This window comes from Euprymna scolopes, chromosome 12, assembly GCF_053919585.1.
Source record: "Euprymna scolopes isolate OS-2025 chromosome 12, ASM5391958v1, whole genome shotgun sequence".
Classification (NCBI taxonomy): domain Eukaryota; kingdom Metazoa; phylum Mollusca; class Cephalopoda; order Sepiida; family Sepiolidae; genus Euprymna; species Euprymna scolopes.
Genome location: NC_136493.1, coordinates 153,991,859 through 154,010,209, shown reverse-complemented (window position 1 = coordinate 154,010,209; position 18,351 = coordinate 153,991,859).

Genomic DNA, 18,351 nt, shown 5'->3' with positions numbered 1-18,351 from the left:
CTTGTGCCCAATTTATAAAATTTGTTTTGCGAATAAATAATACAACGTGTAATGTGTTCCTACCTGTCTCATTTTGGCACAGGGGTGGGTGTGATTGACAACCCGACCTATCGGAATGATGACTATTGGTCCTGTTCGATCTACGGAGTTTAGCCTCCCAAGCATTACCTCTTTTTCCCTAGTGATGATTGATGAATATTATTGTAAACGAACAGCGAACACTATCACGGGTTTGTATTACTGTACACATAGATTCGAAAAAGTTGTAAAAAAACAAATATATAACAAATAAATGTTATCAAAGGCAAGATAAGTTATTTTTCTACCAAACTGGATATAATTTTCGTGTTTTCATTCAATGTAACATGTTTATTCAGCTCGAAAAGCATACAGTGTTTACCAATGTATTGGAAAATTTAAAATGGCGCCCGACTCTCTCTTTAACACGGTAAGTTCGGGAAAAGGTGTTATAAATAATAAACTAGACAACATATTGTTAGAGATTCGCTCAATATATGTTACCGTGACATAAGCTGACATATATTTGGTGGGTTTTCAATAGTATTTTGTCTAGTTTATTTATTTATAACACCTTTTCCCAAACTTACCGTGTTAAAGAGAAAGTCGGGCGCCATTTTGAATTTTCCAGTACATCGGTAAACACTGTATGCTTTTCGAGCTGAATAAACATGTTACATTGAATAAAAACACAAAAAAATATATCCAATTTGGTAGAAAAGTAACTTATCTTGCCTTTGATAACATTTATTTGTTATATATTTGTTTTTTGACAACTTTTTCGAATCTATGTGTACAGTAATACAACCCCTAAATCACTCCTCTCCACTTTTTAAATTTTACTTTATTTAAGCGATTACGTGTAATAAATATTTTAGAATTTAGAGTGGGGGATCATTTTTGTATATAAAGTTAACGTAAAATCATCACTAACTTTCCGGCTATTCTCAATAGCGTTTTAGGGCACTTAAAATTATTTTTAGGGGAGAGTTTCCATTCGGACAGGGTTATTGATACGATTAAGAGAGTGATTTTTCAGAGGACTTGCCACTCGAACTTAGAGTTAATAGTAGGATTAAGAGAGTGTTTTCTTCTGGGGGGTTGCCACTCGGACTTAGGGCTAGTGGTAAGGAAAAGAAAGTGTTTTTAATGGAACTTGCCACTTGAACTTAGGGTGGATGGTAGAGTTAAGGTAAGTGTTGGGGGCCTTACAACTTAGACTTTGAGTTAATGGTATAGGAATTCTATCTGCCAGAACAACTCATCACGAAGGAAAGTGATGGAATTCTATGTAGCGTGTATTAAGTAGGAAAAAGAAATGAAATCTGTAACTATTTTGCATATTGACTTTACTTTGGAATCCTTCCATTTTGATTGGATGAGGCTATATTAGGACAATTATTATGACAAGCAAATGTTTTGCATCCTTTTAGTTCTGAGACAAACAAAACTAGAAAAGTCGGTTCAAACAACACTTGTCAGAAGTTGGATTAAAACAAAAATAAAAGGAAGATACAACTCATCACAAGTTAGGAAAATAAAAAAGTAAAAAACGACTTTTATGTTGCAAATGCAACACCAAGAGCTTGCCATGCAAGAACAAGTTACGAACTTCATGGCACGTATTTTGCCCACCAAGCAACGTTGCATGATCCATATGTGAAACCTGTGCATCCAATTATTGAACCCGACTCATCGGATAATAGATAGGTTATATTCCAAGGTGCATGGCTATGCTACAAGGAAATAATACAGTTCACTGACGCTACTGAAACCCAAAATTAGCTGCAGTCCGTATGCAGTATGTCCCTTCACAAAATACTATTCAATTTTGTTGGTCCACATGCACTGAATAATGCCACAGAAGAACAACTGCTCGGGTATATTAAAACTGTTGCAGTGAAAACCGTCTACCCTGAGGTATACCGTCAACAATTCAGAGTGATGGAGAGACTATTACATCTTTCATTTCCCAGCTGAAATCACAAGTGATGCTCTGTGCCTTCCAAAGTCGATGCGGTTGTAGTAACCAACAAATTACAACATGATTAACTCCCAAATCATTGTTGGATTACAAGACACCTTCCACCAGAGCAAATTTTGGCAGACATTACTTCCCTGCCAACTGTAGATGACTTAACCAGATGTATCTTAACTCTAGAATCTACTGCCACAGCATCAAACCACTTCCAAGAGAGCTATATGCTCAGTCCGTTAAATCCAAAGTAGCTGAGCAGCAGCTTGGTTCCTACCAGTTCTGGCAAATAGCAAACAGGATCTTGAACAGAAGCGTGCGTTCTATCCCAACTATCATCAATGGACCAGAGGTCATCTCGTCAGCATCGGACAAGGCCAGACTATTTGCTGAGAACTTTGCAGCTAATTCTACCCTATGCGACAATGACCATCAACTCCCCGTATTTCCTCCTATAACAGACAACACGCTATGCAACATACAAATATCTGTGCATGAGGTCACCAAGCTAATCAAGAACCTTGATTCCAGTAAAGCAACTGGCCCTGACGGCATTCCAGTTATAGTGCTGAAAAAGATCCAACCAGAACTTGCCCCTATACTTACAAAACTGTTTAAGCGTTTCCTTAAGGAGAAGTGCTTTCCAACACCCTGGAAAACCTTATCAGTATGCCCTGTATTTAAGAATTCAGGTGAAAAGTCATCTCCCTCTCAATACAGACCAATAAGTCTCCTGTGTGTTATGAGTAAGTTGTTGGAATCCATATTAAATAAAGAAGTAGTTAACCACCTTAACAGAAACAACCTTCTTAGTGACACACAATAACGGTTATATCTCATACGATTAGTGAATCTCTTGACAAAGGTTTCCTTTCCAGGGCAATTGCTCTTGACATATCAAAGGCCTTCAATAAAGTATGGCATAAGGGCCTACTTCACAAGATTTCCAGCTACGGTATCCCTGGAAATGTTTTCTCAATCATTAAATCATTTCTCTCTGATAGGTTCATAAGAGTAGTGGTTGATGAGCAGAAATCAGAGGGTCACAGTATTAATGCTGGAGTCCCTCAGGGGTCCATCCTGGGCCCAACTCTCTTCCTGATCTGCATCAATGATCTCCCAAAACACATACTTAAATCATTCGTTGACATCTATGCTGATGACACGACCATCTATGGCAACACATCAAAGGCCGTTAATGACAAAGTTCTCTCTAATTCTCTCTCCTCTGATCTTGAGCACGTGGTACAATGGGGGAAGGGGTGGCTGGTCACTTTTAATGCATCCAAAACCAAGCTTCTATCTTTACATCATAAACGCTCTGATCTCCATCTGGCATCAATTGAAATGGATGGCTCTCGTCTTGGGGAGGCTCCATGTTTTGACAAGCTCCTGGGTTTGATCTTTACTCCTGATCTGAAATGGAACACGTACATCAAATTGGTTGTCAAGGACGCTGGGAAAAGGTGGGATCCTTCTACCGTTCCAGAAGATATCTCACTACTGATGCAATTCTCTATCTGTATAAAAGCCAAGTACACCCAAGGATGGAGTACTGCTGCCACATCTGGGCAGGAGCTGCTAAAAACAGTCTATCCTGCCTTGACAGAGTACAAAATAGACTTTGTGGCTTAGTGGGGGATGCACTTTTCTCTTCCCTGCAGCCTCTCTCTCACAGAAGAGATGTTGCGAGCTTGTCTTTGTTTTATCGTTATTTCCATGGCAAGTGCTCTTCTGAGCTCCAATCTCTCGTCTCCCCTCACCAATCTTTCACAAGAAACACTCGTCTGGCTGAAACTACTGTCAATAATTTTCCCCATTCTTTATCTGTGCCTAAATCCAAACGTAGATTCCATGAGTAGAGCTTCTTTCTCAGAAGTGCACGATCTCTTCCGTTCGCCTGTTTCCCACCTGACTACAACTTGGATGTCTTCAAATCCAACATAAACAAATTCCTGACAAATCGCCCCTTAAGTAAGACACTCTATCAAATCTCCAATACTAATGATTACTACAATACTATCTCAATGACACGCAGTAACCCTTATCCCTGAGTGGCCTCCGGGCCTTGATAAGTGGTGACCCCCATGTAAAAAAAAAAAAAAGACCACACAAGTCTCCTAATTGAAATTATGTCATCAAGAAAATTTCCACGGCAAAATAAGACAAAAAATAATGACAATATATGCAAGGGTTGCAGATGCAAAACACACCCAAAAGGTCGAAAACAATGCCCCACTTAGGTCGATGCATGCCACAAATGTGGCAAGGAGAACCACTTCTCAAGTGCATGCTTGGCATTATCGAGTGCCATCATGAAGAACGACCCCAGTGATGATGAGGGTGAGGATTCTTCATTCATATCAACCATGACTGTACGGCCCAAATGACTGAAGGAAGAAGAGCGAATCCCATATGATACATGGACCAACAACCAACTCGCACCAGGCCGGCCGAAGCCAGTTTGGTATCTGGAACACAGGGGGGAGCAGGCACTAGTGTGATTGCAAGAATTAGAAGTGAATGGAATAAGTTTAAGGAACTTCTGCCATTACAAACCAGCAGAGCATTAACACTGTCAACTAAAGGAAGAGTTTGTCAGACATGTGTATACAGTTTGATTAAATATGGAATTAAAACCTGGCCAGTGAAGGTTGAGGATATGCGTTGCATGGAGAGAAATGATATGATAATAATATGATGGATGTGTAATGTGAATCTTAAAAACCGGCTTAGTCCTGATAATGGGAGTGAAAGATGACATGTGAACAGCATTCAAGCTGATTGCAAAGATGTGAGGTGGAATGATGTGACTCTGACTTGAAAACACACCAAAGACCATAACCGTGGCTGGAAACTTTGTTTTCACCACCCTGGGCATGTCTCTGTTATTTGTGGCAATCCAGCAATGACTTTTGAGGGTGCTGGCAATGGTCCTGTTGTAATAACTTGAATAAGTAGAGAGCATGAGATGTACAGTGGTGCATTTCCAATCTCGCTCGTTGAACATTGTATCACTTTCAGACATGATAAAAGGCTCCAATCAATCTTGGAGTTTGTACACAACTGGCCAACTAATAGATGGCCTGCCACAAAAAAGAAAATAGTTTTCACCAAATGAAAATAGAATCATGTCGTCTTTACTAGGGCAATAATTTTATTGTTCCTACCATGTACTAATCTACTGGATTATAGTCTAGTATATATTTAAGAATGAAGTGAGCAACATTTATGGGAGAGAAATGTGTGGAAAGAATAAATAAGATTTCTTTTGTGACCTTTCTTTATCAGCAACCAGTAACGCCGTGCTCACACTCGTGCGCTTCCTCTGCATCCCAGGATGATAACTCCAGCATTAGTTAATGTGGTGTCACCAAAATTTTGGCCATGCATTTTGCCAAGCTGATGAAGACCACCATTTAAAAATAGTTCCATCTGGGTTTAAAACATTTTCGTCAACTGAACCGTACCCCCTACATTGTGGCTTGGCTGACAGTGCAAGCTTTATTAGATTTGGGATTCTTTTTTGAACCCTGTCTAAGAGTGAGAGACTAGTGGTGAATGCACTTAGCCCAGATATGACAACAATACTAAATGCATGAGCAAATTGTGGTTTTGTAAAGATATAAGATGCTCCCTGGTGTGAGTATTTTTCTAGCATGGTAAAGGGAGCCCATCTTCCTTGCAGCAGCATTGGCAATGTCCTCAATGTATTTGTTCCGAATGTGTTGCCAATGAGATTGCGGAGTTTGAAAGATGGGTTCTCAGGTAGGGTGTTATTTGTCATGGCAATCAGTAGTTGAGAAGGTTTCTTGTAATTGTTAAAGGAAAGAAGCTTAATCTTAGTAGCATTAATATTACATTCCACTTGCATCTGCATTTCACTACAGACTGGAGGTCATTTTCTAGGGTTTCTGCCATTGCTTTTGATATGCATATATTTTTCCCCTAATGTCTATTATAGAGTGTGATGTCATCAGTAAGTATACCTATCTGAGGCATAATTTTATGAAGAAGGTAATTTATGAATATTTATGAATAAAGATTCAGGACTCAACCAATGAGGTACACCGCATTAATATCATGTTAGTCAGACATATGGCCATCTTGTCTGAACATTTTTGTCCAGAAACACCATAGGATTTAATTTTCATGAGCCCTTTATGCCAGACCTTGTCAAAGAGTGTTGATATATCAAGGGCTACAGCTCTAGCCTTCCTCACCTTATCCAGTGCATGGTATATGCATTCAGAGATGACCGTTAAAATATCCGCAGTAGAACAAGCTTGCCTAAATCCATTCTGTTGAAAGAAACATAGAGATGTGTTGTCAAAAGTATTATCCAGCCCAAGTTCATATGCAGCACAGACATGGACACAATGCATAGCACTATCAAGTTTGAGACCTATATGGTTATTGCTCTTTATTTCTAGCAGTAGCATGTTTGTCCATGGGTGGCGATATCAACTTCTTTTTTCCTCTTCCATCTCTCTCTTTTGACAGTGATAGATGGCATGCTATGCGCTCTGACAGACGCCAACCAACTCAGTAATGAAACAAACTGCTGCAAGCTGAAACAACCTCACAGGGAAGCAAGATTTGGTTAAGCATTTATTGAAGAGTTTGAAGAGGAAATGAGCTAGCTCAGTAGAGCACTTCTTAATTAATATGGCAGGTATCAGATCAGGTTCACATGCTTTCAAGGTGCCTAGTGTGGCTTCTGTTTTCAAAGGAAAATATGGGAGGCAGTGGTTTGAGAGGTCTAAGGTGGAGTTGGAGGCGAATCACCAGGTAAGTAGGTCTGCTTTCTCGGTTCCCAAACAAACGACCTCATGGTTGTTGGGTAGTGAGAGAATTATTCACTACCCTATTATAATTTTATTCACTACCCTATTATATTTTATTCACTACCCTATTATAATTTTATTCGCTACCCTATTATAATTTTATTCACTACCCTATTATAATTTTATTCACTACCCTATTATAATTTTATTCACTACACTATTATAATTTTATTCACTACACTATTATAATTTTATTCACTACCCTATTATAATTTTATTCACTACCCTATTATATTTTATTCACTACCCTATTATAATTTTATTCACTACCCTATTATAATTTTATTCACTACCCTATTATAATTTTATTCACTACCCTATTATAATTTTATTCACTACACTATTATATTTTATTCACTACACTATTATAATTTTATTCACTACACTATTATAATTTTATTCACTACCCTATTATAATTTTATTCGCTACCCTATTATAATTTTATTCACTACCCTATTATAATTTTATTTGCTACCCTATTATAATTTTATTCACTACCCTATTATAATTTTATTCACTACCCTATTATAATTTTATTCACTACACTATTATAATTTTATTCACTACACTATTAAAATTTTATTCACTACACTATTATAATTTTATTCACTACACTATTATAATTTTATTCACTACACTATTATAATTTTATTCACTACACTATTATAATTTTATTCACTACACTATTATAATTTTATTCGCTACCCTATTATAATTTTATTAACTACCCTATTATAATTTTATTCGCTACCCTATTATAATTTTATTCACTACCCTATTATAATTTTATTCACTACACTATTATATTTTATTCACTACACTATTAAAATTTTATTCGCTACCCTATTATAATTTTATTCACTACCCTATTATAATTTTATTCACTACCCTATTATAATTGTATTCACTACACTATTATATTTTATTCACTACACTATTATAATTTTATTCACTACACTATTATAATTTTATTCACTACCCTATTATAATTTTATTCGCTACCCTATTATAATTTTATTCACTACCCTATTATAATTTTATTCACTACACTATTATAATTTTATTCACTACCCTATTATAATTTTATTCACTACCCTATTATAATTTTATTCGCTACACTATTATAATTTTATTCACTACCCTATTATAATTTTATTCACTACCCTATTATAATTTTATTCACTACCCTATTATAATTTTATTCGCTACACTATTATAATTTTATTCACTACCCTATTATAATTTTATTCACTACCCTATTATAATTTTATTCACTACCCTATTATAATTTTATTCACTACCCTATTATAATTTTATTCACTACCCTATTATAATTTTATTCACTACCCTATTATAATTTTATTCACTACACTATTATATTTTTATTCACTACCCTATTATAATTTTATTCACTACACTATTATAATTTTATTCACTACCCTATTATAATTTTATTCACTACACTATTATATTTTTATTCACTACCCTATTATAATTTTATTCACTACCCTATTATAATTTTATTCACTACCCTATTATAATTTTATTCACTACACTATTATAATTTTATTCACTACACTATTATAATTTTATTCACTACCCTATTATAATTTTATTCACTACCCTATTATAATTTTATTCACTACCCTATTATAATTTTATTCACTACCCTATTATAATTTTATTCACTACCCTATTATAATTTTATTCACTACACTATTATAATTTTATTCACTACACTATTATAATTTTATTCACTACCCTATTATAATTTTATTCACTAACCTATTATAATTTTATTCACTACCCTATTATAATTTTATTCACTACACTATTATAATTTTATTCACTACCCTATTATAATTTTATTCACTACCCTATTATAATTTTATTCACTACACTATTATAATTTTATTCACTACCCTATTATTATTTTATTCACTACCCTATTATAATTTTATTCACTACCCTATTATAATTTTATTCACTACACTATTATAATTTTATTCACTACCCTATTATAATTTTATTCACTACCCTATTATAATTTTATTCACTACCCTATTATAATTTTATTCACTACCCTATTATAATTTTATTCACTACCCTATTATAATTTTATTCACTACCCTATTATAATTTTATTCACTACCCTATTATAATTTTATTCACTACCCTATTATAATTTTATTCACTACACTATTATAATTTTATTCACTACCCTATTATAATTTTATTCACTACCCTATTATAATTTTATTCACTACCCTATTATAATTTTATTCACTACCCTATTATAATTTTATTCACTACACTATTATAATTTTATTCACTACACTATTATAATTTTATTCACTACCCTATTATAATTTTATTCACTACCCTATTATAATTTTATTCACTACACTATTATAATTTTATTCACTACCCTATTATAATTTTATTCACTACCCTATTATAATTTTATTCACTACCCTATTATAATTTTATTCACTACCCTATTATAATTTTATTCACTACCCTATTATAATTTTATTCACTACACTATTATAATTTTATTCACTACCCTATTATAATTTTATTCACTACCCTATTATAATTTTATTCACTACACTATTATAATTTTATTCACTACACTATTATAATTTTATTCGCTACCCTATTATAATTTTATTCGCTACCCTATTATAATTTTATTCACTACCCTATTATAATTTTATTCACTACCCTATTATAATTTTATTCACTACCCTATTATAATTTTATTCACTACCCTATTATAATTTTATTCACTACACTATTATAATTTTATTCACTACCCTATTATAATTTTATTCACTACCCTATTATAATTTTATTCACTACACTATTATAATTTTATTCACTACACTATTATAATTTTATTCACTACCCTATTATAATTTTATTCACTACCCTATTATAATTTTATTCACTACCCTATTATAATTTTATTCACTACCCTATTATAATTTTATTCACTACACTATTATAATTTTATTCGCTACCCTATTATAATTTTATTCTCTACCCTATTATAATTTTATTCACTACCCTATTATAATTTTATTCACTACCCTATTATAATTTTATTCACTACCCTATTATAATTTTATTCACTACACTATTATAATTTTATTCACTACACTATTATAATTTTATTCACTACCCTATTATAATTTTATTCACTACACTATTATAATTTTATTCACTACACTATTATAATTTTATTCACTACACTATTATAATTTTATTCGCTACCCTATTATAATTTTATTCACTACCCTATTATAATTTTATTCACTACCCTATTATAATTTTATTCACTACCCTATTATAATTTTATTCACTACCCTATTATAATTTTATTCACTACACTATTATAATTTTATTCACTACACTATTATAATTTTATTCACTACCCTATTATAATTTTATTCACTACCCTATTATAATTTTATTCACTACCCTATTATAATTTTATTCACTACCCTATTATAATTTTATTCACTACCCTATTATAATTTTATTCACTACCCTATTATAATTTTATTCACTACCCTATTATAATTTTATTCACTACACTATTATAATTTTATTCACTACACTATTATAATTTTATTCACTACCCTATTATAATTTTATTCACTACCCTATTATAATTTTATTCACTACCCTATTATAATTTTATTCACTACACTATTATAATTTTATTCACTACACTATTATAATTTTATTCACTACCCTATTATATTTTTATTCACTGCCCTATTATAATTTTATTCACTACACTATTATAATTTTATTCACTACCCTATTATAATTTTATTCACTACCCTATTATAATTTTATTCACTACCCTATTATAATTTTATTCACTACCCTATTATAATTTTATTCACTACACTATTATATTTTATTCACTACACTATTATAATTTTATTCACTACCCTATTATAATTTTATTCGCTACCCTATTATAATTTTATTCACTACACTATTATAATTTTATTCACTACCCTATTATAATTTTATTCACTACCCTATTATAATTTTATTCACTACCCTATTATAATTTTATTCACTACACTATTATAATTTTATTCACTACCCTATTATAATTTTATTCACTACACTATTATATTTTATTCACTACACTGTTATAATTTTATTCACTACCCTATTATAATTTTATTCACTACACTATTATAATTTTATTCACTACCCTATTATAATTTTATTCACTACACTATTATAATTTTATTCACTACCCTATTATAATTTTATTCACTACCCTATTATAATTTTATTCACTACCCTATTATAATTTTATTCACTACACTTTTATATTTTATTCACTACACTATTATAATTTTATTCGCTACCCTATTATAATTTTATTCGCTACCCTATTATAATTTTATTCACTACCCTATTATAATTTTATTCACTACCCTATTATAATTTTATTCACTACCCTATTATAATTTTATTCACTACCCTATTATAATTTTATTCACTACACTATTATAATTTTATTCACTACACTATTATAATTTTATTCACTACCCTATTATAATTTTATTCACTACCCTATTATAATTTTATTCACTACCCTATTATAATTTTATTCACTACCCTATTATAATTTTATTCACTACCCTATTATAATTTTATTCACTACCCTATTATTATTTTATTCACTACCCTATTATAATTTTATTCACTACACTATTATAATTTTATTCACTACACTATTATAATTTTATTCACTACCCTATTATAATTTTATTCACTACCCTATTATAATTTTATTCACTACCCTATTATAATTTTATTCACTACACTATTATAATTTTATTCACTACACTATTATAATTTTATTCACTACACTATTATAATTTTATTCACTACCCTATTATAATTTTATTCACTACCCTATTATAATTTTATTCACTACCCTATTATAATTTTATTCACTACACTATTATAATTTTATTCACTACACTATTATAATTTTATTCACTACCCTATTATATTTTTATTCACTACCCTATTATAATTTTATTCACTACACTATTATAATTTTATTCACTACCCTATTATAATTTTATTCACTACCCTATTATAATTTTATTCACTACCCTATTATAATTTTATTCACTACCCTATTATAATTTTATTCACTACACTATTATATTTTATTCACTACACTATTATAATTTTATTCACTACCCTATTATAATTTTATTCGCTACCCTATTATAATTTTATTCACTACACTATTATAATTTTATTCACTACCCTATTATAATTTTATTCACTACCCTATTATAATTTTATTCACTACCCTATTATAATTTTATTCACTACACTATTATAATTTTATTCACTACCCTATTATAATTTTATTCACTACACTATTATATTTTATTCACTACACTGTTATAATTTTATTCACTACCCTATTATAATTTTATTCACTACACTATTATAATTTTATTCACTACCCTATTATAATTTTATTCACTACACTATTATAATTTTATTCACTACCCTATTATAATTTTATTCACTACCCTATTATAATTTTATTCACTACCCTATTATAATTTTATTCACTACACTATTATATTTTATTCACTACACTATTATAATTTTATTCGCTACCCTATTATAATTTTATTCGCTACCCTATTATAATTTTATTCACTACCCTATTATAATTTTATTCACTACCCTATTATAATTTTATTCACTACCCTATTATAATTTTATTCACTACCCTATTATAATTTTATTCACTACACTATTATAATTTTATTCACTACACTATTATAATTTTATTCACTACCCTATTATAATTTTATTCACTACCCTATTATAATTTTATTCACTACACTATTATAATTTTATTCACTACACTATTATAATTTTATTCACTACACTATTATAATTTTATTCACTACCCTATTATAATTTTATTCACTACACTATTATAATTTTATTCACTACACTATTATAATTTTATTCACTACACTATTATAATTTTATTCGATACCCTATTATAATTTTATTCACTACCCTATTATAATTTTATTCACTACCCTATTATAATTTTATTCACTACCCTATTATAATTTTATTCACTACACTATTATAATTTTATTCACTACACTATTATAATTTTATTCACTACCCTATTATAATTTTATTCACTACCCTATTATAATTTTATTCACTACCCTATTATAATTTTATTCACTACCCTATTATAATTTTATTCACTACCCTATTATAATTTTATTCACTACACTATTATAATTTTATTCACTACACTATTATAATTTTATTCACTACCCTATTATAATTTTATTCACTACCCTATTATTATTTTATTCACTACCCTATTATAATTTTATTCACTACACTATTATAATTTTATTCACTACACTATTATAATTTTATTCACTACCCTATTATATTTTTATTCACTACCCTATTATAATTTTATTCACTACACTATTATAATTTTATTCACTACCCTATTATAATTTTATTCACTACCCTATTATAATTTTATTCACTACCCTATTATAATTTTATTCACTACCCTATTATAATTTTATTCACTACACTATTATATTTTATTCACTACACTATTATAATTTTATTCACTACCCTATTATAATTTTATTCGCTACCCTATTATAATTTTATTCACTACACTATTATAATTTTATTCACTACCCTATTATAATTTTATTCACTACCCTATTATAATTTTATTCACTACCCTATTATAATTTTATTCACTACACTATTATAATTCTATTCACTACCCTATTATAATTTTATTCACTACACTATTATATTTTATTCACTACACTGTTATAATTTTATTCACTACCCTATTATAATTTTATTCACTACACTATTATAATTTTATTCACTACCCTATTATAATTTTATTCACTACACTATTATAATTTTATTCACTACCCTATTATAATTTTATTCACTACCCTATTATAATTTTATTCACTACCCTATTATAATTTTATTCACTACACTATTATATTTTATTCACTACACTATTATAATTTTATTCGCTACCCTATTATAATTTTATTCGCTACCCTATTATAATTTTATTCACTACCCTATTATAATTTTATTCACTACCCTATTATAATTTTATTCACTACCCTATTATAATTTTATTCACTACCCTATTATAATTTTATTCACTACACTATTATAATTTTATTCACTACACTATTATAATTTTATTCACTACCCTATTATAATTTTATTCACTACCCTATTATAATTTTATTCACTACCCTATTATAATTTTATTCACTACCCTATTATAATTTTATTCACTACACTATTATATTTTATTCACTACACTATTATAATTTTATTCACTACCCTATTATAATTTTATTCGTTACCCTATTATAATTTTATTCACTACACTATTATAATTTTATTCACTACCCTATTATAATTTTATTCACTACCCTATTATAATTTTATTCACTACCCTATTATAATTTTATTCACTACACTATTATAATTCTATTCACTACCCTATTATAATTTTATTCACTACACTATTATATTTTATTCACTACACTGTTATAATTTTATTCACTACCCTATTATAATTTTATTCACTACACTATTATAATTTTATTCACTACCCTATTATAATTTTATTCACTACACTATTATAATTTTATTCACTACCCTATTATAATTTTATTCACTACCCTATTATAATTTTATTCACTACCCTATTATAATTTTATTCACTACACTATTATATTTTATTCACTACACTATTATAATTTTATTCGCTACCCTATTATAATTTTATTCGCTACCCTATTATAATTTTATTCACTACCCTATTATAATTTTATTCACTACCCTATTATAATTTTATTCACTACCCTATTATAATTTTATTCACTACCCTATTATAATTTTATTCACTACACTATTATAATTTTATTCACTACACTATTATAATTTTATTCACTACCCTATTATAATTTTATTCACTACCCTATTATAATTTTATTCACTACCCTATTATAATTTTATTCACTACCCTATTAGAATTTTATTCACTACCCTATTATAATTTTATTCACGACCCTATTATAATTTTATTCACTACCCTATTATAATTTTATTCACTACACTATTATAATTTTATTCACTACACTATTATAATTTTATTCAATACCCTACTATAATTTTATTCACTACCCTATTATAATTTTATTCACTACCCCATTATAATTTTATTCACTACACTATTATAATTTTATTCACTACACTATTATAATTTTATTCACTACCCTATTATAATTTTATTCACTACACTATTATAATTTTATTCACTACCCTATTATAATTTTATTCACTACACTATTATAATTTTATTCACTACCCTATTATAATTTTATTCACTACCCTATTATAATTTTATTCACTACCCTATTATAATTTTATTCACTACACTATTATATTTTATTCACTACACTATTATAATTTTATTCGCTACCCTATTATAATTTTATTCGCTACCCTATTATAATTTTATTCACTACCCTATTATAATTTTATTCACTACCCTATTATAATTTTATTCACTACCCTATTATAATTTTATTCACTACCCTATTATAATTTTATTCACTACACTATTATAATTTTATTCACTACACTATTATAATTTTATTCACTACCCTATTATAATTTTATTCACTACCCTATTATAATTTTATTCACTACCCTATTATAATTTTATTCACTACCCTATTATAATTTTATTCACTACACTATTATATTTTATTCACTACACTATTATAATTTTATTCACTACCCTATTATAATTTTATTCGTTACCCTATTATAATTTTATTCACTACACTATTATAATTTTATTCACTACCCTATTATAATTTTATTCACTACCCTATTATAATTTTATTCACTACCCTATTATAATTTTATTCACTACACTATTATAATTCTATTCACTACCCTATTATAATTTTATTCACTACACTATTATATTTTATTCACTACACCGTTATAATTTTATTCACTACCCTATTATAATTTTATTCACTACACTATTATAATTTTATTCACTACCCTATTATAATTTTATTCACTACACTATTATAATTTTATTCACTACCCTATTATAATTTTATTCACTACCCTATTATAATTTTATTCACTACCCTATTATAATTTTATTCACTACACTATTATATTTTATTCACTACACTATTATAATTTTATTCGCTACCCTATTATAATTTTATTCGCTACCCTATTATAATTTTATTCACTACCCTATTATAATTTTATTCACTACCCTATTATAATTTTATTCACTACCCTATTATAATTTTATTCACTACCCTATTATAATTTTATTCACTACACTATTATAATTTTATTCACTACACTATTATAATTTTATTCACTACCCTATTATAATTTTATTCACTACCCTATTATAATTTTATTCACTACCCTATTATAATTTTATTCACTACCCTATTATAATTTTATTCACTACCCTATTATAATTTTATTCACGACCCTATTATAATTTTATTCACTACCCTATTATAATTTTATTCACTACACTATTATAATTTTATTCACTACACTATTATAATTTTATTCAATACCCTATTATAATTTTATTCACTACCCTATTATAATTTTATTCACTACCCCATTATAATTTTATTCACTACACTATTATAATTTTATTCACTACACTATTATAATTTTATTCACTACCCTATTATATTTTTATTCACTACCCTATTATAATTTTATTCACTACACTATTGTAATTTTATTCACTACCCTATTATAATTTTATTCACTACCTATTATAATTTTATTCACTACCCTATTATAATTTTATTCACTACCCTATTATAATTTTATTCACTACACTATTATATTTTATTCACTACACTATTATAATTTTATTCACTACCCTATTATAATTTTATTCGCTACCCTATTATAATTTTATTCACTACACTATTATAATTTTATTCACTACCCTATTATAATTTTATTCACTACCCTATTATAATTTTATTCACTACCCTATTATAATTTTATTCACTACACTATTATAATTTTATTCACTACCCTATTATAATTTTATTCACTACACTATTATATTTTATTCACTACACTGTTATAATTTTATTCACTACCCTATTATAATTTTATTCACTACACTATTATAATTTTATTCACTACCCTATTATAATTTTATTCACTACACTATTATAATTTTATTCACTACCCTATTATAATTTTATTCACTACCCTATTATAATTTTATTCACTACCCTATTATAATTTCATTCACTACACTATTATATTTTATTCACTACACTATTATAATTTTATTCGCTACCCTATTATAATTTTATTCGCTACCCTATTATAATTTTATTCACTACACTATTATAATTTTATTCACTACACTATTATAATTTTATTCACTACCCTATTATAATTTTATTCGCTACCCTATTATAATTTTATTCACTACACTATTATAATTTTATTCACTACCCTATTATAATTTTATTCACTACCCTATTATAATTTTATTCACTACCCTATTATAATTTTATTCGCTACCCTATTATAATTTTATTCACTACACTATTATAATTTTATTCACTACCCTATTATAATTTTATTCACTACCCTATTATAATTTTATTCACTACCCTATTATTATTTTATTCGCTACCCTATTATAATTTTATTCACTACACTATTATAATTTTATTCACTACACTATTATAATTTTATTCACTACCCTATTATAATTTTATTCGCTACCCTATTATAATTTTATTCACTACCCTATTATAATTTTATTCACTACCCTATTATAATTTTATTCACTACCCTATTATAATTTTATTCACTACCCTATTATAATTTTATTCACTACCCTATTATAATTTTATTCGCTACCCTATTATAATTTTATTCACTACCCTATTATAATTTTATTCGCTACCCTATTATAATTTTATTCACTACCCTATTATAATTTTATTCACTACCCTATTATAATTTTATTCACTACCCTATTATAATTTTATTCACTACACTATTATAATTTTATTCACTACACTATTATAATTTTATTCACTACACTATTATAATTTTATTCAATACCCTATTATAATTTTATTCACTACCCTATATAATTTTATTCACTACCCCATTATAATTTTATTCACTACACTATTATAATTTTATTCACTACACTATTATAATTTTATTCACTACCCTATTATATTTTTATTCACTACCCTATTATAATTTTATTCACTACACTATTATAATTTTATTCACTACACTATTATAATTTTATTCACTACCCTATTATAATTTTATTC